The sequence below is a fragment of the Budorcas taxicolor genome, chromosome 7, assembly GCF_023091745.1.
Source record: "Budorcas taxicolor isolate Tak-1 chromosome 7, Takin1.1, whole genome shotgun sequence".
NCBI lineage: Eukaryota > Metazoa > Chordata > Mammalia > Artiodactyla > Bovidae > Budorcas > Budorcas taxicolor.
The window spans coordinates 19,198,897-19,222,281 of record NC_068916.1 but is presented as its reverse complement, the minus strand read 5'-3'; the positions used below and the strand labels follow the sequence as shown (position 1 = coordinate 19,222,281).

Sequence of the window (23,385 nt, the reverse complement as noted above, 5' to 3'; positions counted from 1 at the left end):
ACCCTGGAGCTGAAACTCCTGATTCACTGCTCTGCTCCAGCTCCTTTCCCGAAAGAAGAGGAGGGAGCGGTGAGGAAAGAGAGCTCGGACACCCTCCTGGGAAGGAAGGCGTCTCGTCTCTTGGCCTCCTGGCTTCTTCACCCGTGGCCTGAGCCCAAGCTGAGCTGGAGACCGAGGGGCAGCGTCGTTCTGGAGAAATGGGCTTCTCTGCACGTCTAGACCCCCAGACCGGGCCCCATGGAAGGAAGGGTGGTCGGAAGTCCAGTAGACAAGCTTTGGGGGGGGGCGGGTGCAGGTGGGTCTAGGTTGACTGGGGTGGGGAGCAGGGCCCTAGTGGCCTCTGCAAATATCCAGCCATGCTGTTCTTCAACCTCGAGGTGAAGACACAAAATCAGACCCCGCAGCAGCCCTTTCACATGGTCTTAGCCTGGTGGTCAGCAGCTTGGTTTCTCGATCCGACAGACCTGACTCTACAGCAGACGCGCAGCCGTCGGGCGTGCGCTGAGCCTGGGTCCATCTGCGTATTTGCTGTCAGCCAGCCGGTGGCCCAGCCGCGTGCTCATGGCCAGGTGAACTGCATCTCTCTCCTGCCCACGGGGGTCAGGGCCCGCAGCGGGAGCCTGGAGCCGGGCTCTCGGGAGCATCGGGGACAGCAGGGACTGGGGATGCGGAGTGGCTGAGACAGACGCAAACGGAGCACAGGGCCGGGGTGGCATATGCTGCTAGGGTGGCGGCCAGTGGGCGGCAGCAGAGTTGCCACCTGGGCTGAGCCTTGTTGTTATGGGCGAAGTGGCACCAGGCGGAGGACTTGGAGCGGGCACTCGGGGCTCTGCCTGGGAGACCCGCTGGAGGAGGCCAGGCAAGGAGGGAGCCCTCCAGCCCCTTAGGCGTCTCTGGGGACTCCCCATGCCAGGCTCCAAAGGTTAGGGGCAGAGGGCAGCAGCTCTGGCCTCAGGGAGCATAGTCTAGTCAGTGAGGCCAGACCAGAGTTGTTTGAGTCATGTGGGACCACAGAGGGCGCCACGGATGGCTGCCTGGTGACTGGCTCCGGTGTGCTGACCGGACCTCGAGTTATCTAGGACAGCCGCTCCACAAATGCGCCTGCCCTGCCTTTTTAAAAATATGTTTTTAATTGTGATATTCATCCGTGAAATTCATCCTTTTAAAGGGGACAATTCGGTGGCTTTTAGAACATTCACAGAATTGTAAACTGTCACCTTTGTCCAATTCCAGAACATCTTCCTCCCAAAGAAAACCCCATACTTGCTAGACAGCCGCTCCCCGTGCTCCTCTCCTCCTTGGCGACCAGGAGCCCACTCTCTGTGTCTGTGGACCTGCCTGTTCTGGACGTTTCCCATCAGTGGACTCACCCTGTGAGTCCCGTGTCTACTTCTTTCACTGAGCATCATGTTCTCGGTCTGTTAACGTGAGAGCGAGTCTCAGGGCTTCTGTCCTCTCCGTGGCGCGTTGATGCTCCCATATGTGGGTGGACACGTTGCGTGTTCACTGCCTGCTGTGGGGAGCTGGTAGTTTCTACTTTTTCCTGCCCCTTCTTCTCTGAACCATCTCAGAGTTCCAGAATTTCAGGGCTGGGCATTCAGAATGCTCACCCAGTGCTGTGCCCTCCCACACCCCACCCCAATCCCCCACACAATCCTTTCCAGGATTCTGCGCCCCGCTTCCCCCACATCTCATGCCTCTATGGCCAGTGGGTTTGAACACAAGCTGCTTCCTGGGCCACTTCCCTTTCCTGGTCTGCTCACCCCGGCCATGAAGGGTTTGTGGGTTGGGTCTTTGAAGGCAGTCCCCTGGGTTGTAAATATCCCCACCACCCACACAGGGCCCTGTGAGGTCCAGTAGCCTCTGAGCAGAGTCCTGCCCAGGCTCCCTTGCCTCCAGGGAAAGCGCTGTCATTCGGCTGGGCGATTCGGAAATGCAGCTGGCTTCTCCAGGGACCGCAGGGGCCGGACGGGGTGTGGCTTCATAGCCTCACACAGTGCAGCCAGCCAGCTAGCGTGGGTCCTCCCAGCAGTCACAGAGATGTGACATGCGTATCAGACACTTGCTGTCCCCCCCCCCCCCAGCCCCCAGCAGAGGATATAGGAGACCTGGGGGGTCCTGAGTGGCAGGGAGGCAGCTGCCTGTGGCACGGGAGGACCCCGTGGGAGACACGCGTGGACGCTGACGGGATGTCACTGCAGGAACAGAAGACTGTATGGTGCCCCCTGCCAGGCACCGAAACAGGCTTGAACGTGAGAACTGAAACAGCAGAACCCTCAGAAGAGGAACAGGTGAAAGTGTAAACAGTGGCTTTTCTGAGGCATCGCTGCCCAGTAAAGATGCAGAGCAAGCCCCGTGTGTCCTTTGAAGTTTTCTTGAAGGTGAAAGGAAGCAGGAGAAATTAATTTGAATAATGTATTTTATCTAACCCAGTATACCCCAGAATGTTGCCATTCCAATGTGTGATCATTATAAGAATTGTTAACGAGCTGTTTTCCTCTCCTTTTCTTGTGGTGCTGTCTTCAACATCCTGTGTACATTTCACATCTCGCGTTGGCCCTGGGTGAGCTGAGCGCTGGGGTGGTGGGGATGCTATATATGGGGGTGCCCATCCCCCACCCCATTCCCACCTGCCTTCTCAGTCCATCAGAAGTTCTGGATCTGTTAGCTTCTAGCTGGGGAGACCAGAGAGACCCAGGAGAAAGCAGCTTGGGGTGAGTGCAGTGGCCTGGCCCGTAGGATGTCGGCTGGAGGGCCAGTCCCCATGGGCGGGGTGGCCTGGCCTGGGCCTTGATCCTTCCCATGGACCCTTGTAAGCAGCCTCTCCTCTTTAACCTTGTCCTGCCTAGGTCAGAGCTCAAGGCAGTGCGTGTGTGGCATGGGTGCTGGCTGTCCTGGGGGCTTTCAACTTGGGGCTCAGGGTGGTTCTGTGAAGAGAACTGCAGGGACTTGGGGTGCTGCTTTGGCCGTGGGAAAGCTGAGACCTGTGTACAAGCAGAGTTCGGCAGTCACATCCCAGAGCTCCAGTCTTAAGTGGCCTGAGGTATCAAGGTAGGACTACCAGTGGGATCGGCCACTGGAGGCTGGTACCCGCGTGCCTGGCTTGCCTGGGCTTGGATCCCACCTCTGCTGAGTATGTGCCCTTGTCGCCAAAGCGGGGGTGACAGTGGCGAGCTCTGCTTCAAGGGTGGATGAGATTTAACTGAGTTAACCCATGGAAATCCTTCAGGGAAGTAGTTCCCGCCCTGGGGCAGTCCTGCCCCCAGAGGACCCTGGGTGATGTCTGGGAACATCTGGGGTTGTCACGACTAGTAGCGGCTTCTGGCATCAAGTGGGTGAAGGCCAGGAAGACTGCTCAGCACTCCCTAGGGCCCAGGGTGACCCCCACGGGCAGTGACCGGCTCTGATGCCACTGTCTTTCTGGCCCAGGGAGAGCCTTCAGAGATGACAGCGGCGATTTTCCTCTGGGCCTCTGCCTTTCCCTGACTGTGACTCAAGGTGTTGCAAAAGGAGTTTCTAAAATCACTTTCCATCCTGGAATAGCCCATGTTTTCACACTGCTGTTCTGTACTGGTGCAGGGAAGAAAGTTCAGGAACAACGGAGATTACTCAAAGGCACCTTGAAAACAAGTTGGTTTCTTCTCTTCCTGGAGCTTCTTTATGTTAAAGGGGTGGGTGAGAGGGTTTGGCTGGGGTTTTGGACTGGGAAGCTGGGGTGGTGGTCTTTGGGCGGCTGGACTGGAGGCAGCCAGTGCAGAGCTCAGAGCCCCTTGGCCTGTCCCGCACGCCTCATCCAGGGTCCTCATCCGGTGACTTGGGGTTTGCTGTGGGCCACCTGGCTGAGGACGGGGTTTCTGGGTGAGTGGTGTCCCCCTGGGCAGGATGGTGGAGTTTGCAGATGAGCTCCGGGTGAGGAGGAGGACTGGGTTAGGCGTCCTTGGTGTGGCTGCCAAGATGGGGACGTGGAGCTGTTGCTTTGGGCTCCAGCACCTGCTCCTGAGGCCCCAGGTCTCCCCGTGTTGGTTAGTTTAGCCTTTAGCCAAGAGAAGGCCTGAGAACTTTGGACTGACCAAGCCAGAGTGGGTCTTTCTAATAGGCCTGCAAGAGAGACAGTCATTGTAAAAATAATGATCTTCCCCATGTAGGCATCAGCAGTTACAGTGAGGCAAAACCGCATCAGCGAAGGCTGCCATTGGTCCCTGCTGAGTCCCTGATGTGCGTCCAGGGGGCGGTGTGGCATTGGGGGTCTCTGTGTGCTGCCAGGATCCAGTGGTTGTCTTGGGGGGGTGACAGGACATTCTTGTGACCCTGAGAGGCTCAGGCACTGGTTGGGGAGGCAGGGACTCCCGTGTGGGACCTGTGATGTCGCCCTGGGACCAACAGGCAGGGGTCTTGTCACACAGGCTGGCCTCCCGACCCCAGTGTGCTCCGGGTCACTCAAGGGGCAGGGAGTGGGCATTGCTAAGTGGTGGGCCTGCCCCCCACTCGCCAGACAGGGAGGAGAGCCTGAACCCATGCTCCCCTTCTGCCTGCAGTGCTGGCTGAGAATGTCCCCCAGACCCGTGGTTTTGTCTGAGCCTCACTGGGCTCCCGTGAACTTGGATTGGGGCCATGGAGATGGGCCTGAGTGGAGAGAGTGGCCCAAGAGTGGCCCTTTCTGGAACCTACCAGAACCCTCCTCTGTCTGCCCCCGTAGATCTGCATCCAAGCTTTTCTCCCTGGGCACGGAGCAGCCCCACAGCCCTCGCCTGGGATAAAGAGCCCTTGCTAGCGCCCCCTGAATGCTGCTGTGGTGTCCTGGGGTGCTCACCCCCTTGTGGCTCTCAGATGAGCTTGGCGGTAGGGAGGGGCAGTGATGGCCCGAGTGATGGGACTTGGTGAATCGTCTTCCCTGGAAAGTGGGGCTGTGCTGGGGTCCCCTGGCACCCCTGTGTACAGAGACCCCTAGCCATCCAGGCTCTCAGGAGGCCCAGGGGACTTTGTGGGGGTGACCAGCTTCTCCAGGGGTCTCTTGGGCCTTAGCCCCAGGCAGTGCTTGGTTTGGAGTCTAAAGCCCTAGCTCAGCAAGTGACCTGAGTGCCTGAACTCTGTCACTGCCACCAACATGGGGTTCCGGTGTCCTCGCATGCCCTCCTTGTTAGGTGATAGCGAGCTGTAAACGGGGTGTGTGTGTTAATAAGTGCTGGTTTTCACCCCTGGTTGCGGCTTCACCTCATGGGGGCTGTGGTGGAGGAGACAGCAGGAACCCACAGCCCCTGTGGCCTGGGCTCTGCTGTCAGCCAGCCGGCTCCGCGTCAGTCCTGCAGGCCAGGAGCCCCAGAGCCGGCAGGGGGCAGTGGCCCTGTGTGTGATGGGGACCAGGGAGAGGCCTGATCACTAAAGCTCTGGGTGGTGCTTCCTTCATGGTGCACAGGGAAGGCCCCTCCCAGCTAACACTGGGCAGAGATTGAATGACTGGAAGGGGCAGGAAGCTCCTTGTTGAAGCACAGAACATGTGCAGCGGTCCTCAGGTAGAAATGCCGGGGAGGCTGCTGTGAGTGGGAGTGAGTGCGTGCGTGTGAAGTGTCAAGCTCAACTCCCCTGGGAGGTCGAGGTGTGGTCCGCGTGCCCAGCCCAGGGGCAGCACTGGCTTCTGGGCCACAGTCGCTCGTCCTGTTGGTTGAGTCAGCCGGCTGTCCCTTTGTTGTTCTCCCTTTTAAATCTTCTCATTTGGGGAGAATTGAGACCTTGCTATTGAGCAGATCATTTCCACCTGGAACCAGGGATTTTGAAATGGAGAAACCTTTGCAGAACCCGGGGCACTCCCTCCCGCCATCTCAAATGCTGTTTTTAACACTATCGTTCTTCCCAGCAGTGCTTCATGGCGGTCCTGTGTCTCATTATGATCCTTGTTGTGAAAATACTATGGTAGGTGTTTCGGGGAAGACATCAGATGAGATGGCAGCAGTCCTGATGGTGGGACATCTCTGAAGGAGATTCGTGAATCCGAATGAGGAAGGGGTCAACATTGTTATGGTTCCCTTTGTTTTATATTTTAAGACTTTTTATTACTAGGAATTTGAACACACAGAAAGGTGCACAGAATCAGATAACCCTGAGTACTCATCACCCAACCCCAGACCATCAACCTGCGTGGCAATCTGCCCTTCCATCCATGATGGATTATCCCCTGTATTTTTTTTTTTTAACATTAAAAAAAATATATACTTAGACCGTGCCATGCAGGTTGTGGGAGCTTAGTTCCCCGACTAGGGGTGGAAACCATGTCCCCTGCAGTGGAAGCTTAGGGTCCTAACCACTGGACCACTAGGGGAGTCCCAGAACATTTTGTTTTTAAAAATTATGGGGACTTCCCTGGCAGTCCAGTGGTTAAAACTTTGCCTTCTAATGCAGAAGGTGTGGATTCAATCCCTGGTTGGGGAGCTAAGATCCCATGTCTCCTGACCAAAAAACCAAACCATAAACAGAAGCAATATTGTAACAAATTCAATGAAGATTTTAAAAAGGGTCTGCATCAAAAAAGAAAAAAAAGAGTTGTGGACTTCCAAGAACTTGGGAAACATAGAACAGGGTGGGTCTCATGTACTTTTCCCCTGGTGGTGACATTTTGCATGACCAGAATCCACTGTCAAAACCCGGGAACTGGCATCGGTACAGAACACTACAGACCTTACTCAGATTTCCCTCATTTTAGCATGAACTCATTTTTGTGTGTTTCTGTGTGATACCACCACCTGAGCCGATTTGTGTAACCATCATCACAATCAAAATACAGAGCTGTCAAAAAACAAAACAAAACAAAACCCTACAGACCTGTCTTATCAACACAGACCAGCTCCCTCTTGCTCCTTCCTTAAAGTGTCTCCCACCCAGTTCCCACCCTCAGCCCTCAGCAACCACAGGTCTGTTCTCCAGGTCTATAACCTCGTCACTGTGAGAGATTCAGGGAACTGTAGGTAACCTTTTGGGACTGGTTTTTTTCACAGAAGATCCATCTGAGTTGTGTGCATCCACACTCCATTCCTTTCCATTGCTCGTGGCACTCTAATTGTCAAGAATTGTTATTTTAAAAGTATTTACTGTTTGTTTACTTGGCTGTGTTGGGTCTTAGCTGTGGGTTCTTTGTTGTGGGACGTGGGCTTCGTTGCGACCAGGGATCAAACCTACTTCCGCTGCACTGGAAGGTGGATCCTTAACCGCTGGACTGCCTGGGAAGCCCCTGTAGTCTTATCCTCTTTATTTCTGTAAGGTAGGTGGTAGTAGTGATGTCCCGGCTGACATTCCTGATTTTAGCAGTTTGAGTCTTCTCTCTCCTTTCTCTTGATCTTTCTACCTAAATGTTTGTCAGTTTTGTTGATCTTTTCAAAGAACCAACTTTCGGTTTAGTTCATTTTCTGTTTTCTATTTCTGTTTTGTTAATTTCTGCTCTGATCTTTGTTATTTCCTTCCTTCTGCTTGCTTTAGGTACTGTTTGCTCTTCTCTTTCCAGTGCCTTTAAGGCAGAAGTTTAGATTATTGATCTGAGAGCTTTTGTTTTTGCTTCAAATAGATAGCTATAAATTTCCCTCCCAGTTCTGCTTTTAGCTGCGCTGTGTAAGTTCTGGTTTGTTGTGTCCTTGTTTTCATTCACCTCAAAGTATTTTTTAAAAAATATCTATGTATTTGGGTGCGTTGGGTCTTAGTTGCAGCATGCAGGATCTACGTTGCGTTGTGTGGGATCTCCCGTTGCATGCACGGACTCTCTAGTTGTGGCGCAGGCTCCGTCGTATGCGGGCTCAGTCATTGCTCCAGGGCAAGCTGCCCATTGAAGCTGACTGGTCTGTGGCCCTGATTCTGCCTTGGGGTCCCACATCTGGGTCAGTGTGCCACATCCACGTGGAGGTGGGTCTTGGGGCTTAAGCAGTGCCCGGTGCAAGGAGTCCCAGGTCAGCCTCGAGATAAATTTGTGGCAGGCCAGCGAGCTGGTGGGGCTCTGACTTGGATGTTCACTGTGGCTCTTTCTGTGAGAGTCCAGGTGGGCAGCTTGGCAGGTGGCGGTCAGGATGGCTCGGGGCAGAGAACCAGGGCCAGATAGAGTGGGCACCTCTGGTCACTGACATCATGGGCGGCCACGAAGTTCTGGGTACATTCAGTTAAAGCTTCATAATAGCATCAGAGTTTTGATCAGAATGTTGGGGAGCTCTCATGCTTCTTTTTTTTTCTTCTGGCTTGGTGTTTTTAAATTTTAATTTTTATTTATTAAAAAAAATATTTATTTAAGTGAGTCTTGGATATACCCTCGGGATCTTTGTTGTGGTGCTCCAACTCTAGTTGTGTTGTGCAGGCTCAGCTGTTGCCTCTCATGGGCTTAGTGGCCCAGCTGCATGTGGTATCTTAGTTCTATGACCAGGGAGCAAACCCATGTCCTCTGCACTGCAAAGTAGATTCTTAACCACTGGATCATCAGGGAGGTCCCTTGGTATTTTGTTTAATAGCAGATTATTAAGTATTATTCACATCCACACAATCCACCCTTTTAAAGTGTACAGCTCAGTGATTATTAGTATATATAATGTGCTGTATTATATATACATATACATACTTACACATACATACGGGGATGTGTGACAGTCACCACCCTCGAATTCTAGAACGTTTTCATCACTCCAGAAGGAAACTCCATACCTGTTAAACAGTCCCTCTCCATTGCCCGCTCTTCCCTGGCAAGCATGAACCCACTCTGTGTCTCTGTGGATCGGCCTCTTCTGGGCGTGTCCCATCCGTGTAATCGCAGAGCCCCTCAGCAGATCTACCTGTCTGTGGGTTTGCCGGCGTGGGTGCTCTGTAGAGAGAGCCCCCCGCTGGGCAGCCTTTGGTGTCTGCTTCTCTCGCGCGCGCCTCGTGTTCTCGCAGACTCTGGGCGGCCTTTGGTGTCTGCTTCGCGCGCCTCGTGTTCTCGGAGACCCTGTTGCAGTGAGTGTCACTGCTCCTCTGCTTTCCTGGCTGCGTAGCGTCCCGCTGTGCAGACAGGCCACATTTTGCTTATCTGCTCCCGCATTGATGGACATCTGGGCTGTGTCCACTTCGTTTGGCTCTTGTGACTAATGGCCTGCGACGCATCAGACATTCGTGTGCAAGTTTCTGTGTGGACACAAGTTTGATTCTCTTGGGTAGACACCTAGGAGTGGAATTGCCGGGTCAGATGGAAACTGTGTTTGAGGCTTTAAGAAACTGCCAAATTGTCTTCCTAAGCGGCTGCACCCTGGTCCAGTCCTACCAGTCATAGACGAGGGTTCCAGTGTGGTTTGGTGTTTTAAATCTGAATTAGGTTGGGGACCATGATCATTTTGGTGATGGTTTATTCCCAGACACTTGCCTCTTTATCCTGAGGTCAGCTCCTGTCCACCCAGATGGACCAGCCAGGGAGCTGCTGGAGGGACGGGACCGTGGGTCCCAGGTACAGCCCTCCAGGCGGTTCTGAGTCGTCTTTGTTTTTTTCAAAAGTGACACATAAGTGTTGTCAGTAGAGACAGAAGCCTGTGTGAATTACACGTTTCCCCAGGTCCTGCCCCCCAGAGACCCGTTCTTGGTGTTGACTGTCTGGCCATCACTCTGTGTCCGGTAGACGTCTTTCTAGCTCATCAGCTCCACATTCCTTCGTTTTGTGTGAGTGGGTATGATTTTCATACTGCTTCTTCTCTCTGGTTTTTTTAATGATTTTTTTTTGGTTGCATCTCAAGGCATGTGTGATTTTAGCTCCCCGACCAGGGATCGAGCCTGCACCGCCTGCACTGGAAGCGCAGTCTTAGCCACTGGACCGCCAGGGAAGTCCCACTGCCTCTCCTCTTAACTTGCACTGAACTTACTTCTGTTTTTTCTCTCTAACACTGCAGTGAACACCTTGGCTGCTGTCTCCTCGAGGTAGACTCCCATGAGTGTTGTTGCTCAGGCTCCTTTTCTGTCTGGAATAGTGCTTCTCAGTTTTCCCCAGAATGCTGGGAACACTCCTGCAACAGCTGGAGGCTCTCGTCATCCTGGTGACAGCCCCAGCTTTTGTCCCTCCTTCTAATCTGTCACTTCCTAGTCAAGCTGTTTTAGAGTTGCCAGTTCATAGCCATCCCCCACGTATTAAATTGGGGTATTTGTTTTTTGACTTCTAACGGGGATGTTCAGCCTCAGCCTGTGGATATGTCTAAGCCAGACCCTTCTGTGGGGCTGCCCTGGGCCTGGGGGTCTGAGCAGCGCCCCTGACCCCCACCTCCGCCACGCTAGAGGCCTCTTTCCTCCCCCGGCTGTGACAGCCACAGATGTCCCCGGATGCCACCAATGTCCCCTGGGGGACAGTCGCCTCTGGCTGAGAACCAGTGTTCTCTTATAACCCTTTCTATATTAGGGCTATTAGCATTTTTTGTGTTATACACTTTTTGTCAGTTTCTCGTTTCTCATCCAACTTTATTTTTGATGTGTTGTTACATAGAATATTTTAAAGTTTATTGCCAAATTTGTCCTTTCTTTTAAAGCGCCTGATCTTGTGACCAGCCCAGAGAGGTCCTCCCTTCCTTAAGATTACCACAATGTTGGTCCACTTTTTTTCTCCTCCATGTTTCCAGTTTTAGAAGGATCCAGTCTGGAGGCACCGGGTGGGGCCTGAGCTGCCTATTTTTCCGTGTGGCTCCTGGCTGTGCTGGTCTGTGTGGGTTGCTGAGGCTCACTGCTGGGGCTGTGATCTCGAGCTGGCTCCCCTGGTGCTCGCTGTGTGATGCCAGCTGCCCCGTGCCTCAGGTTGCTCATCTGTGAAATGGGCAATGACAGCAGTACCTGCTTCCAAGGATCTTGGGGGCTGCTTGAATGTGTCTGGTGCTTAGAGCTGGCCTGCACCTGGTGACCCTGGGTCCCCATCTTTGGCCTTTTCATCTGTCCTGGTCATCCCTGACCCTCACACCAGCTCTGAGGGAAGCCCCAGGCAAACTGGAAGGACAGTGATGTTCACGAGATCAGGGTGTCCATCCAGGGTCCCTGCCTGGGGCCGTGGATGATGGGCAGGGGCCTCTCTGGGCATAGAACGTTGTGTACATGTTCATCCTTCACGCCTACACAGATGCCCACAAGATTAGGAGCACATTTGCAGAGAAATAGGAAGATGATTCTCTTAACGATTACTGTTTTAAGTGGTTAGTCATGGAGCGTCTAAGACCTACACACATGAATAGAGAATGGGCTGGTGTTTTGAGCGTCTGCCAGGTGTGGCCTTCTGGCCAGGCAGGCTTGCTGGGGCACCCCCTCCCAGGGCGCTGGCATCCACCCCTCTCTCTGTGTGGCGCCTGCCCCTTGCCTGGGCTCTGGGCCAGGGGGACAGGTGGCCTTCACCCAGGCTGCCTCCCTGACCCCTCGAGCCCAGTGAAGATGTAGGTGGGCTGGTAGGCTGTGTTCTTGTCCACGACGTTCCGAAAGCAGGTGCTGGCAGCCTCTGGGGCTCGCTGGCCTTTCGCCCACGTGCTTCCTTTTATTTTTATCTTTTCAAGCCAAGTGCTTTCTTTCTCTCTCTCTTTCCTTTTTTTGAATAAAATTATCTGGGGATGTGATTTCAGTTTTCCAGAGAAGTCACAAGAACGGCACACAGAATCCCCAGACGCCTTTCACCCTGTTCTCTAGTTCTCCACGAGTTCGCTTTCAGTTTGCTGGCTATTATTCCTTTTCTTTTGTTTTTGGTCTCTCTCTCTCTCTGCTCATTTTTTCCTTAACTATTCCAGATACATGCCTCTTTACCTCCCAACACTTCAGTGTTCATCTCTTCTGAACAAGGGATGCTCTTAATCACATTGTCAAAATCAGAAAGTGAATTCCCAGAGGAGAGTCCAGGTTCACTCCCTGCATTTCATCCATCATGTTGCTTTCATTTCTGTTTATCTGGGTCAGTTTCCGAGTCTGCCCTTTAAGCTCATGGCTTGGGCTTTGGGAGAGTTCAGGCCTGTTGTCCTGTGGGGCGTTGCTTGATGTGGGTGTGTCTGGTGGTTCCCACACGTCTGTCAGGAATGTCCTGGAAGTGGTATGGAGTCCCTGGTGTCTGGAGCCCACTTCTGTTGACGTCAGCCTGGCCCACTAGGATAAGGGCGTGTCCGCCAGATTTCCCTACCTTGAAGTCACAATTTTATCATTTATAATTGATAAGTTTCTTGCAGCAGGTCCTTGGGGACCGTGTAAACATGCTGTTGTTCCCCAAACAATCACTGTTTGTTTGGGTAGGCATCATTGATTCTTTTTAAAAAAATTAATTAATTGGGCTGCACTGGGTCTTAGTTGGTCTTAGCTGTGGTATGTGGGATCAGGGTCCCTGACGGGGGGATCAAAACTGAGCCCCTTGCATTGGGAGTGCGGAGTCTTAGCCTCTGGACCACCACGGGAGTTGCAGTCATAGTCGATTCTTGCAAAGTAGGGGCTTGTCTCATTTCACCACTTCTTCCGCACTTGTCAGTCGGCTTTCTCCTGGGAACAACAGCTGTCTCTTCATCCCCACTTGTTCATTGGTGTCAGCGAGGCCGTGTGCATCCTCACCTGACTCTGGGTTGTAACCCATGGCTGTGCTTGGTTTCTGTTACTCCAGTGGTCCCAGATCTCCCCCGGGGCGGGGGATGGTCTCATCACCTTGTGGCTGCTTGTGTCCTTCTGGCAAGTGCCCGAAGCCTCTGGGCACTTACTTCCCTGCTTTGGGGCCTCAGCTTGGGCTTGACTTCTCCAGGGAGCCCTGGTTCTTCTTGTGGGTGCTTAGAAACCAAGACCTGGGTGTTTAGAGTGCTCACTGCCAAAGGGGCGTCTCTGCTGCTGGGCCCTCTCGCCTGGGAAATACATGTGTAAATAAGTATACACGTGCACAGTGTATCTGTGTATGTATACCACACAGACACCACATCTATTTCTGCTTCGGCACACACACGCTAGTGCCCATGAATTCACGTCGACACCTGCACTTTCAGGCCTCCGTGCGGACTGCGTGCCAACCTCCCCTTTCCTGTTCTGTAACCCCTGACTCTGTCGCTGAGAACCCTGCGTCACCCACAGTAAAAAAAAGCCCCTGGAATAAGTCAGTGTTTGTTTTATCTTGATCTCAAAGGCATGTAGCTCCAAAGCCATGTTTAAAAGCCACATGGGCTAGTTATTCCTTTTCCTCATCCTTGTGGTTATGTTATTTACTTGAAATTCGGTATGGTTTGCTTCTGTTTGTATTTCATTGTAGGATTCCTGTCCACCCAAGTTCTTGTTGATTTCATTCATTCCCTCTTTGTTGCAATATGTGGGACATAGCACGGTTCAAGGTCAGAACTGTGCAGAAAGGTGTCTGGAGAGATGTCAGTCCCCTCCTCCCTCCTCAGGAACCATCTCATTAGCTTATGTCTTAGAAGGGCAGACATTTTTTTTTGGCTGTGCAGCACTGAAGTGACTTAGCAGCAGCAGCAGCAGCATGGCTTGCGGGATCTGAGGTCTCTGACCAGGGCGTGAACCCACTCCCTCAGCAGTGCAAGCGCAGAGTCCTAACCATTGGACCTCCAGGGAAGTCCCATGTATGCTTTCTCATTCATGAAAAGTGCCACAGTGGGTTCTCTGGGTCAGAAGATAAGCACAGGTGTTAGCGTCCACCAGGGTCCCTCCCAGGAGGGCTGATGGGTTTGTTCCTCCGGCAGCACTGAGAGGGTCTGGGCCCTCAGCCTCACCAGCAGGGGGCTCTGTTCTCTTTAGAACAGACCTGCTGTCCTGAGCTGTCAGTACCAGGGTCTCTGTGTAGTTTTACTTGGCATTTCCAAAAATGAGGAGTGAGGTTGAGCATCACCTAATATGTGAAAAGCCAGTTTGATATCTTCTGTGAGTAGTCTGTTGATGCTTTTCACCCACTTTTCATTGGATTTGTGCCCTTTCCCCCCTAATTTTGTAAACTTAGTAATAATATGTCTTAGGGAGCCCTTTGCAGCATGTATTACAAGCATGTAATCTCAGTGTCCTGGGTGCATTTTGGCTTTTTAATGGTGGTTTAATTTTGTTGAGATAGTCAGAGTTACGAATCTTTTGTTTTTCTTGTGGCTGCACTGAGCGGCATGTGGGGTCTTAGGCCCCTAGCCAGGGATTGAACTCGCGCCCCCTGCACTGGAAGTGCAGCTTAACCGTTGGACTGCCAGGGAGGCGCCTGAATCTTTCCTTCTGCTGCCTCTTTTGAGCCGCCGTTGGAAAGCCTTTTCCTCCGTGTTCCCTGTCCGTGCTTGTGTGGATCCTCATTCCTCATGAGTTCCTTGTGGATCTGACTTGACCTTCCTCCCAGTGGTGGACCCCCATCCTAGCCCCATTGTTTAAATTCCATCCTTCCCCAGTGCTTTGAGATGCCACCCTGCCTCCCCTGCCACCTGACCTGTGACCTCCACCCCCAGTCCCCAGAGGGGGTCACCCTCTAGAAAGCTGTGTGCACGCACCTCCCTTTGCGGCGTGCAGCGCACATACAGTGTGCCCCTCAGGACTTGGTGGGTCACTTTCCTGTGTTTCGGGCCCACGAAATCCGGGCCTGGTGCTTGCTCAGAAGTCTGTTTCTTAACACCCTCCCCACCCCCAGTCACCAGGCCCTTGTGCTCCCAGCCCTGCAGGGGCTGTTCGTGCAGAGGAGCCAGGTTGGACAGGGAGGCCGTGTGTCCAGGTCATGAAGGCCTGAGGGCAGCCTGCTGGAAGCGGGTGGGGGTATTTTTTTCAAAAATGAGATGCTGCCAGACTGCCCTTGGGAGAGGTCCTGGGGGCCTGTCATCAGATCTTCCTTCCTGGTCCTGCTGAGGCTCCTAGGTGACATGGCCCAGGACAGCTGCCATTTACGAGAGTGTGCTTTGCGCCAGGGTTCTCCAATGCCTCTGTCTGTGGTCAACAGCACGAGCAGGCTGTGGTGCCCCACTTGAGAGGCGAGGAATCTGAGGCACAGGGATTAGGACCTTGCTCCCGGTCATGTGATGGGTTGGGACCAGGCCTCTAGGGATCCGTGCTGGCCCCTGGAGCCCCACTGTGGTCTCTAGAGAGTAGAGTAGGATGTACAGTGGGAAGTGCGATTGTGAAACTGCGTGAAGCTCCGCCACCTGGGAGTGGGCTCTAGAGGCCGCCTCTGGGGTGTAGCTTCTTTTTGTCCTTGGCTCCATTGCTGCAGCATCTAGCGTCTTCTCAGGTCCTTGTTGGCTGCTTATAGATCTCCTTCCAGGAAGTGTCCATTTAAGTCCTTTACCCACTTGTGAATCAGATTTTGTGTTTGTTGTTGTTGAACTGTAAGAGCACTTTATATATTCTGGATGCAAGTTCTTTTGAGATCTAAGGTTTGCAGATATCTTCATCTCTCCTGTGGGTTGTCTTCACCTTCTTGATTATGTCCTTTGAAGCACTAAGTCAGTTTGTTAATTTTTTTCTGTGGTCACTTGTGCTTTTGCTGTTATATCTAGACACCATTGTCTAATCCCAGGTCACAAAGATTAATTCATGTGTTTTCTTCTCAGAGTTTTCGCACTAACATTTAAACCCGTGAGCTAATTTTGAGTTAGTTTCTGTCTGTCGTGTGAGGTAGGGGTCCAGCTTCATTCTTTGGCACGTGGACATCCAGTAGTCCCAGCACCATCATGGAAAAGACTGCTCTTCACCCCTTGGACAGTCTTGGCAACCTCATTGAAAACCAGCTAACTTGACATGTTTATTTTTGGACTGTCCACTCTTGTCCACTGAGTTCTCTGTCCATCCTGAGGCCAGGACCACATTGTCTTAATCGCTGCGGCTTTGTCACCCCAAGTTATTTTATTTCGCCATTGATTTATTTGGCTGCCCAGGGTCTTAGCTGCTGCAGGCGGGGTCTTTGGTCTGTGTTGTGGCATGCAGGATCTTTAGTTGCAACATGTGGAATCCAGTTCCCTGACCAGGGATTGAACCTCAGCCCCCTGCTTTGGGAGCATGGAGTCTTAGCTCACTGGACCACCAGGGAAGTCCCCCAAACTATTTTGTATCTAGTCTCAGGGGTGGACGTTAAAGAGAAACAATACAGTTCTTACGCCTCCAGGTGATGAGGTGAGAGCCTTCCTAGTGGGGATCCAGACAACGCAGAGGACCCACCTCCTCTCTGAGCCATCACCGCTTCCGCAGGGGCATTTTGTTGTCCATAAGGACACAGGATCTGGTGAGATACCTGTGCATGAGAGGCTCTTGTCCCAGGACGTGAAGGCGGATGAAAACACTGGCTTTTCAGGTCTGTCAAACAGGAAGCACCGGGAACTCATGTTCAGCAGGTTGGGTCTTTAATCGGCCCTGAAACCGGACTGCAGGCTGCTGTCAGCTGGCTTCTGCTTTTCTTAGAGGTTTGGATCTTTTGACATCCAGGCTCTCCTCTTCCAACTAAGACCCGCTGTGCAGTGAGCTTCAGAGGAAAGAGATAGAGGTGGTTGTGTTTTAAAGTTTTTTTGTGGGTGTGCTTTTGATACTTTATTTTGAAATAATTTGAGAGGTACTGAAATGTTACAAAGACAGTACGGAGAGTCCCCTGTGTTCCTTTCAGCCAACCTCCCCGGATGTTAGCACCTGACATAACTGCAGAAGGGTGACCGGAAGGAGTGATAATAATAGCTTCAGATTTGATTAGGGTCCCAGTCCCCTCCCTGAGAGGGCTTGACCCTCTCAGCCCGTTTCTGCTCAGGACCCCAGCCAGGACCGCACAGTGAAGGTGTCAGCCTCCTTAGACTCCTCAGAGCCAAGGCTGTTTCTCAGTCCGCTTGGCTGTCATGTCCTTGACACTTGTGGAGAGCGCTGCTTGGGGGTTTTGGAGCATCCCTCACCTTGGCTTGGTTTCTCACGGTTACACAAAAGCTGTGCGTTTGCTGGAGGCTGCCCTGGGGTGATGTGCTGATGCGTCTCCTTGCCTGTGGGGTCAACCTTCACCCCTCGGATAAGGTGGCCCTGGCCGGGATTCTCTGATGTGAAGTTTCAGGCTCTCCTGCTGGGACCTCAAGACAGCGCGCCTGTTTCTTACCACGTATTTGCATGCCGCTTTTGGCGTCCACCGTGGGTTTTCCTGGCAGCAGTGGTCACTGTGTGGATTCACATTGCATTGCATTTATGTTGCCTGCATTCCTTCTGCATTTATGAACTAGAACACTTTTTTTTTCCTTTGATATTTATTGACTTGGCTGTGCAAGGTCTTAGTTGCAGCCCTTGAGATTTTCGATCGTCCTTGTGGCATGCAGGATCTTTGGTTGCGGCATGTGGGATCTAGTTCCCTGACCAGGTATCAAACCCAGCCCACCTGCATTGGGAGCCTGGAGTCTTAGCCACTGGACCACCAAGGAAGTTCCTATGAACTAGAATTCTTCTCTAGAAGACAGCTGTCGCTTCTTCCCCTTTCCATTACATTTTGAATTTCATACCTAAGGATGGGCATGTGTTTATAGTATCCTGTGGGTTACAGTCCAGGATGCTGGCTGTTCATCTTGTCCTCACTTTTGTCGTTGGGAGCCCCCATCTTTTAGTGTTTGCACCCTCCCTGCCCCCACAAGGGGCTCCAGCTCACCTTGTATCTTCCCTGCCCCCGCCCTGCACTTGACTGTTTCTCCAGGGAGCCCTGGGTCCTGCTGTAGGAGAGGGTGGTTAAAAGCCAACATCTGGGTGCTGGTATGTTCAGTGCTGTGGGTGGCATGGCTTCCCAGGCCCTTGGGTCCACACAGCCTGGAACTGTGAATGTGAATCCCTACATAGGGGACATCTGTGCTTATTTCTGTGTCTTTCTGTGTATATTTTTCAAAAGCCCTTGAGTTCATGCTACTTTGATGATGGAGGCTCTGGGTGGCCTCCTTGCCCAGTGATGGGCACACACAGCCCCTGCAGGCCAGGCTGAGTGACAGGAAGCTCCAGACCCCTTTTGAGAGCTTCTTAGGGCTCTTGGCCGAGGGCAGAGCAGGCCAAATCGAGCCCTGAGCCCTCCTGGGTTAGGTAACACAAAGGCGCGTGCTTCCTGCTTTTCTGGGCAACAGACACTGGTCAGTTTGTTGTCTCTCAGGCCCTGGGCCCAGCTCCAAGGTCATGTGGGTGGCGTAGGTGGCTCCACCTGAGGGCCAGCCCTGGGTGGCCCAGGTACCCCTGTGGGGTCTCCAGAGATGCCAGCAGTCAATGGCAGTTCCGGTGCCCCAGCATGTAGGAACAGATGGCTCGTCCCTTGTTCTGCCGCTTCTTCTCTGCCCCACCTGCCTGCCCTGTGCGGAGGGCGGAGGAGGAGGTGAAGGAGGAGCCATCAGCATCTGGGGCTTTGGCGGGTGCCTCCAACAGCGACATCATCTGATCGCCGCATGACGCTTTTTAAAGGAGAAATGGTCAGACCGTGCCTCTTCGAGGTGGTGGTGTCTGAGGCCTAGCCTGTCATCTTGCTGCCTACCCCCGCCTACTGGATACCCCCATCTACCCGGAGTTCTGTCTTCAGCACAGGCTTTCCGGCCCTGCCAGCTTGTACAGTGGGAGGGAGACACCAGGCCTTTCTGTTCTGTTTTCCTTAAAAAAAATTACTTAGACTTTAATTTTTGAACAGTTACAGATTTATAGAGAAATTGAGGCCGGTAGGGCGAGTTCCCTATACCCTTGACCCCGACACCCAGTCTCCAGTTACTCTGTGTTACATGATGGCTGCGTTTGTTGCAATCCATGAACCTTATGGAGACTTTCTTGTAGACTAGGGTCCTGCTTCATCCAGCTTGCCTCGTGTCTCCCTGGTGTCCTCTTCTGTCCCAGGACCCTGATCAGGACCCCTGTGATGTTGAGACGTCCCGTCTCCTCAGGCTCCTCTGGGCTCTGGTAGTCCTCAGACTTTCCTTGTTGATGCCCTGGACGGCTTTGAGGAGGACTGGGGTCAGAGATTTTGTTTAACTTCCCTCCGTGGGAGTTGGTGTTCTCTCACGGTGACACTGGGGCGCTGGGTGTGGGGAGAGGACACAGGTGAGGGGCCATCTCATCCTTCATCTTGGGGTGCCTGCCGTCAGCATGACTCCTCCCTGCTGATGTTGACCTGGGTCCCCGGGCTGAGGTCGTGCTGGTCAGGTGTCTCCACTGTAGAGTCACGCCACCCCTCTTCCCATGCCGTCCCCTTTGGAAGGAGGTCACCGTGCCCAGCCGACACTTAAACCCCCTCTGATCCCTTAGTCCTGGCTCCCCTTTGCCAGGTTGGCTGTGGCTGGGAAGGAGGCCAAGCCCCTGCTGGTGTCCTCAAGCCCTTATGGGAGCAAGAGAGGTGGGTGAGCCTAGCCCTGCATGGACAGAGGTCCGGGTGGACAGAGGCCTTGCCTTGCCTGCAGCCTGAAGACTGAGCCTTGACCTCAGCCTCAGAGCTTGCAGCCTCCTCTCCTGGGGTCAGTGCTGTCATCCCCCAGAGCATGAGGGCAGGAGGACCCATGGTCTCGGTGACCTTGCAGCCATGGACGGCAATAGACTGGGGTCTGTCCAGCCGAGGACCACAGGCTCAGGCGGTCTCTGCCTAACCACCAACGTGCTGCTGGGTCGTCATTGTCCTCCGGGGAGAGAGTGTGCCGAGAGGCAGTGACAAGTGACAGGGGAGACACGTGGTCCATTAGACATGCATGAAGGGGGTTACCTGTGGGCACTGGGAGTGAAAGGGCGCCCTCCTCCACCATCAGGGGGATGCGTTTGGAAGCCGCCAGGTCAGTTACTCTTTGCTGCTGTAACAAATGACCACAGACACAGTGGCTTAACGCAGTGTGAGTCTGTCGTCTCACTTCCCTGGAGGCCAGAAGTCTGGCCCGGGTCTCCCTGGGTTGGGACCAAGGCCTAGGCAGGGCAGTGTTCCTCCTGGAGGCCCCGGGGGTGAATCTGTCCTCTCCATTTCCAGCTTCTAGAGGCGCCACCTCCTCGGCTGGTGGGTCCTCGTCTTCAGAGCGCGTTGCTTTGACCTCTGCTGACTCTGACCCTCTCACCTCCCTCTCCGAAGGACTCTTGGGTGACACCGGGCCCCCTGATAACCCAGGAGCATCTGCCATGTCAAGATGCTTAATCCTCCCTGTGGTCTGTCGCCACTGAAGAGTATAGTCGCAGCTCCCGGGGGCCAGGATGGGAATGTGCTGGGGGCCATTGTTCCGCCAGGCACAGCCGCGTGGGGGCATGGAGGGGGATGCCAGAGTAATCGAATCCCCAGACACCAGCTCTTGTTGCTGGAGGGGCAGGTGGTAGCCGGGCAAGTGGGAGAGGCCAGGGAGCCCTTGGGATCTCACGTTGCCATGGGCGGCTTAGCAGGTTCAGAGGAGGCGGCAAGCACCCGAGGCTGGTAATTCCACAGCTTGGTGTGGCCTTTCAGCCCTGGAGGTGGGACCTGTTAGAAGGCAGTTAGATCAGGACTTCCCTGGTAGGCCAGTGCTTAAGACTCCACACTTCCAGTGCAGGGGCCACAGGTTCAAAGCCTGGTGAGGGAACTAAGATTCTACATGCCATGTGGCTCAGCTGAAAAAAAAAGTGTACAGAAGACCATGAAATCAATTTAGTGGGTTGTGCCCAATAATTTTAGTAACCCAATTAAAATAAGAAAACGTCAATAGGCATTGTCTATTGAAATGGTGTTTGTGGGACTCATGCTATTTAAAGCTACTGCTGAGTTGGGGGAAGTACGGGGGACCTAGTTCCATGCAGCCAGGACCCCAGGGCCCTAGGACCTAGCTGCCCAGCCTAGAAGGTCAGCCCTCAGTGACTGTGGGCAACATGTGTGATGGCACTGGCAGGAAGGATCTGGCAGACTCCAAGCCCATGTGTCTGGAAAGTGGGGGTGGGGAGGCCAGACTGCTGGGGCCCTGGCGCCACACCCCACGTTTGGAGTCTGGTCCTGTGTCCGTTCATCTAGTGTCCTTGAGCCCGGCTGTGAGTGCTGTGATTGGGACCCTGTGCTCTGTGAGGGTCTCAGCTGCACAACGGCTGCCCCTGGGGGTGTAAATGGCAGTCACCGCGTGGCAGTTCCCGTCCAACTGTCCTCCTTCAGGGGCACCTTCTCTGCCTGCGGGGTTCCCAAGGAGGCAGGACTTTGTGTACATCTCCCAGGAGGACCTGTACCCTAAGGCTTCCAGAAGCTTCTTGGGTCTGATGTGATTGTTCATGGAGGCCTTCACTTCCTCAGCTGATGTTTAGGAGCTGCATGTAGACTAGGCCGTTTTCGGGAGGCTTTGGGGGAAAGGTGCTCATGGTTGTGGATTTTCATGTCCCTGGAAACATCTGAACAGAGGCAGGCATGCCTGGGCTACACGCAGCTGCGAGCTGCATAATTTGGAGTTGAGATCCAGCAGCCATCAGTTTCGTTCACCGTGCTTTTATTCTGTGCGTTTTAGAAACCATCGCCATTGCTGAAACCCAACAGAAACCCTAAGAGAAGCCACTTACTGGGCTATTGGTCTCTGCGGCCTCGCTCCCCACGACCGACAAGGAACTGTGAAGTAAGTGCTGTGTGGTTCCCAGGGCTGCTGGTGGAGAAGGCGGCCCTGTTTGGTTCTGAGTTCCTGGGGTGTCCAGGGACCTGATGCCCCAGGAGGAGCCCAGACCCCTCAGGGTGGTTCTGCTGGGTGGGTCTGTTCTCCTATGGGCTCCATGTCTGCACGTTGGCTCCTCGCTTCTAGAAGCCCTGAGAAGCCTTGTGCGTTTCAGGGGACACCACCAGGCTTGCTCAGGACAAGCAGCACTGTCTGTGTCGTGTCCCTGGGCGGGATGCCATATCTGGCTTCACCGAGGGGCGTATTCACCCCACCCCAGTCATGGGGAGAGGAGGGTCTCTAAAAATGAAGGATTATTTTTTGAATCCTTTGAAAAGAATCCTGTGGCCCAGCTGCTTCTGAGTTTCAGTTCCAGGGTTTCCACCTTCTCCCAGACTTTTCTAATTAACCAGGGACAGAGGGTTCACAGAGGGTGGCCGTGACAGGAGAGGGTACAGCCTGAGTGTCTTGTGGTCAGCACCCACGGGTGGGGGAGGATTCAGGGTGGGACGGGCGGCCGCATGCTCCAAGCCACGGTGAGGAAGGCTTGTGTTCAGTGTTTACCTTTTCCGGAGGCTCCTACCAAGGCCTCATGGCTGATGAGGGCCCTGTGTGGACTAGAACGTGGTCTTGTGTGTTCTACCATGATTTAGGAACCCAGGAGTTGGGCCGTGGAGCTCAGGTTCCCCTCTCCCTGGGGTGGCGTGCAGGTTTTGCTCCTTAAAGGGTAGCTGTCAGGCCTCTGAGTCCGCGGTGTGGCCTGAGGACCCCTTGGCCCACTGTCTGTTCTTGTAAATAAAGTTTTATTGGTGCATAGCTGCATCTGTTCATTGATGTCTCCCTTCTCACAGTGGTGTGGTTGAGTGGTGCCCAAGGGGCTCTGTGGCAGCCTCATGATGGGCACATCCTCTTGAGAGGGTCGTGACAAGGAGAGCTTTTTTTTTTCAAAGTTCAAACAGGTACTGAAGATCAGGAGCAATTAGCCCAAGTTTTTCAGTGGAGAAATGAGCTAAATGTTTCTTGTTTGCTCCTGTCGTTTTGAGCAAAGGCCCCGACCCTAGGGTACGCGTGACTGTTGATTTGCCTGCCGCCTGCAGTTTGGGGGGAGGTACTTAAGTGGAAAGACTGGGTGTCGAACCAGGACACCCTTATTGCCCGAGGTTGTGACCACGCCATTCATGGGGCTTTGCCCCACGTGGCTTATTGAGGTTTCTGTGGGCCAGTGCTGCTGGCCCTGCAGCATCTTCCAAGTGCGTGGGCCTGATCCTCGCTGTTCCCGGGTGGTACATGCTTGCTCTGGGATCAGCCGCGGGGCTCTGGGAATGTGGAGGACGGGCCGAGCCTGGGCATAGAGCTCCAGGGCGGGACCTCTGCCTGCGGTGTCACACAGTCCAGCTTGCAGCTCACACCTCCTGACTCCTCCCCACAGCTCAGCCGAGTGGCAGGGGGTCTGATGAGGTGACAGCCTTGCACCTGCCTGCAGGAGCACTGGCACCAACGTGAAGATGCAGGCCAAGGTCACCTGGGGCAGGGACAAGTGGCTGGAAGCAGCTCCCAAGGCTCTCTGGGGCCTCAGGCTGTGCCCGTGAGTCAGCTCTGCGGCCAGAGAGAGACTCCAGGCTCTGTGCCTGGGGTGCTGTCCGTGTCTGCATGGTGGGAGGACAGTGGGGATGGGGGGCAGCATTGCAGACCACGGGGTATTGTTTGGTCCTCTTCCTGGTTTTCTAGAAACTTCTGTCTGAGCGAGTGGGCAGAGGTGTTTGTCCTTCCAGGCCGCCCCTCACAGACGCAGTCCCAGGTGGCAGGGGCGTGGTGACTGTTACTTCTTTCTTTCTGTGATGGATTTTTTTTTTAATACTCTGTAAAAAATTTATTTTTGGCCCTGCTGGGTCTTGCTTGCTGAGCGCATGGTTTTCTT

General features: G+C 53.7%; 1 protein-coding gene across 2 annotated transcripts in view; it reads left to right on the top strand.

The window, feature by feature from the left end:
- The window catches only part of KDM4B (lysine demethylase 4B), a 116,375-nt gene that overhangs the window by 6,711 nt on the left and 86,279 nt on the right, over positions 1–23,385 (top strand). For both annotated transcript variants that reach the window (XM_052644438.1, XM_052644437.1), the window contains exon 2: positions 21,330–21,434. The gene's annotated coding sequence lies outside the window, so the exon portion shown is untranslated. The remainder of the gene's footprint in view (positions 1–21,329; positions 21,435–23,385) is intronic.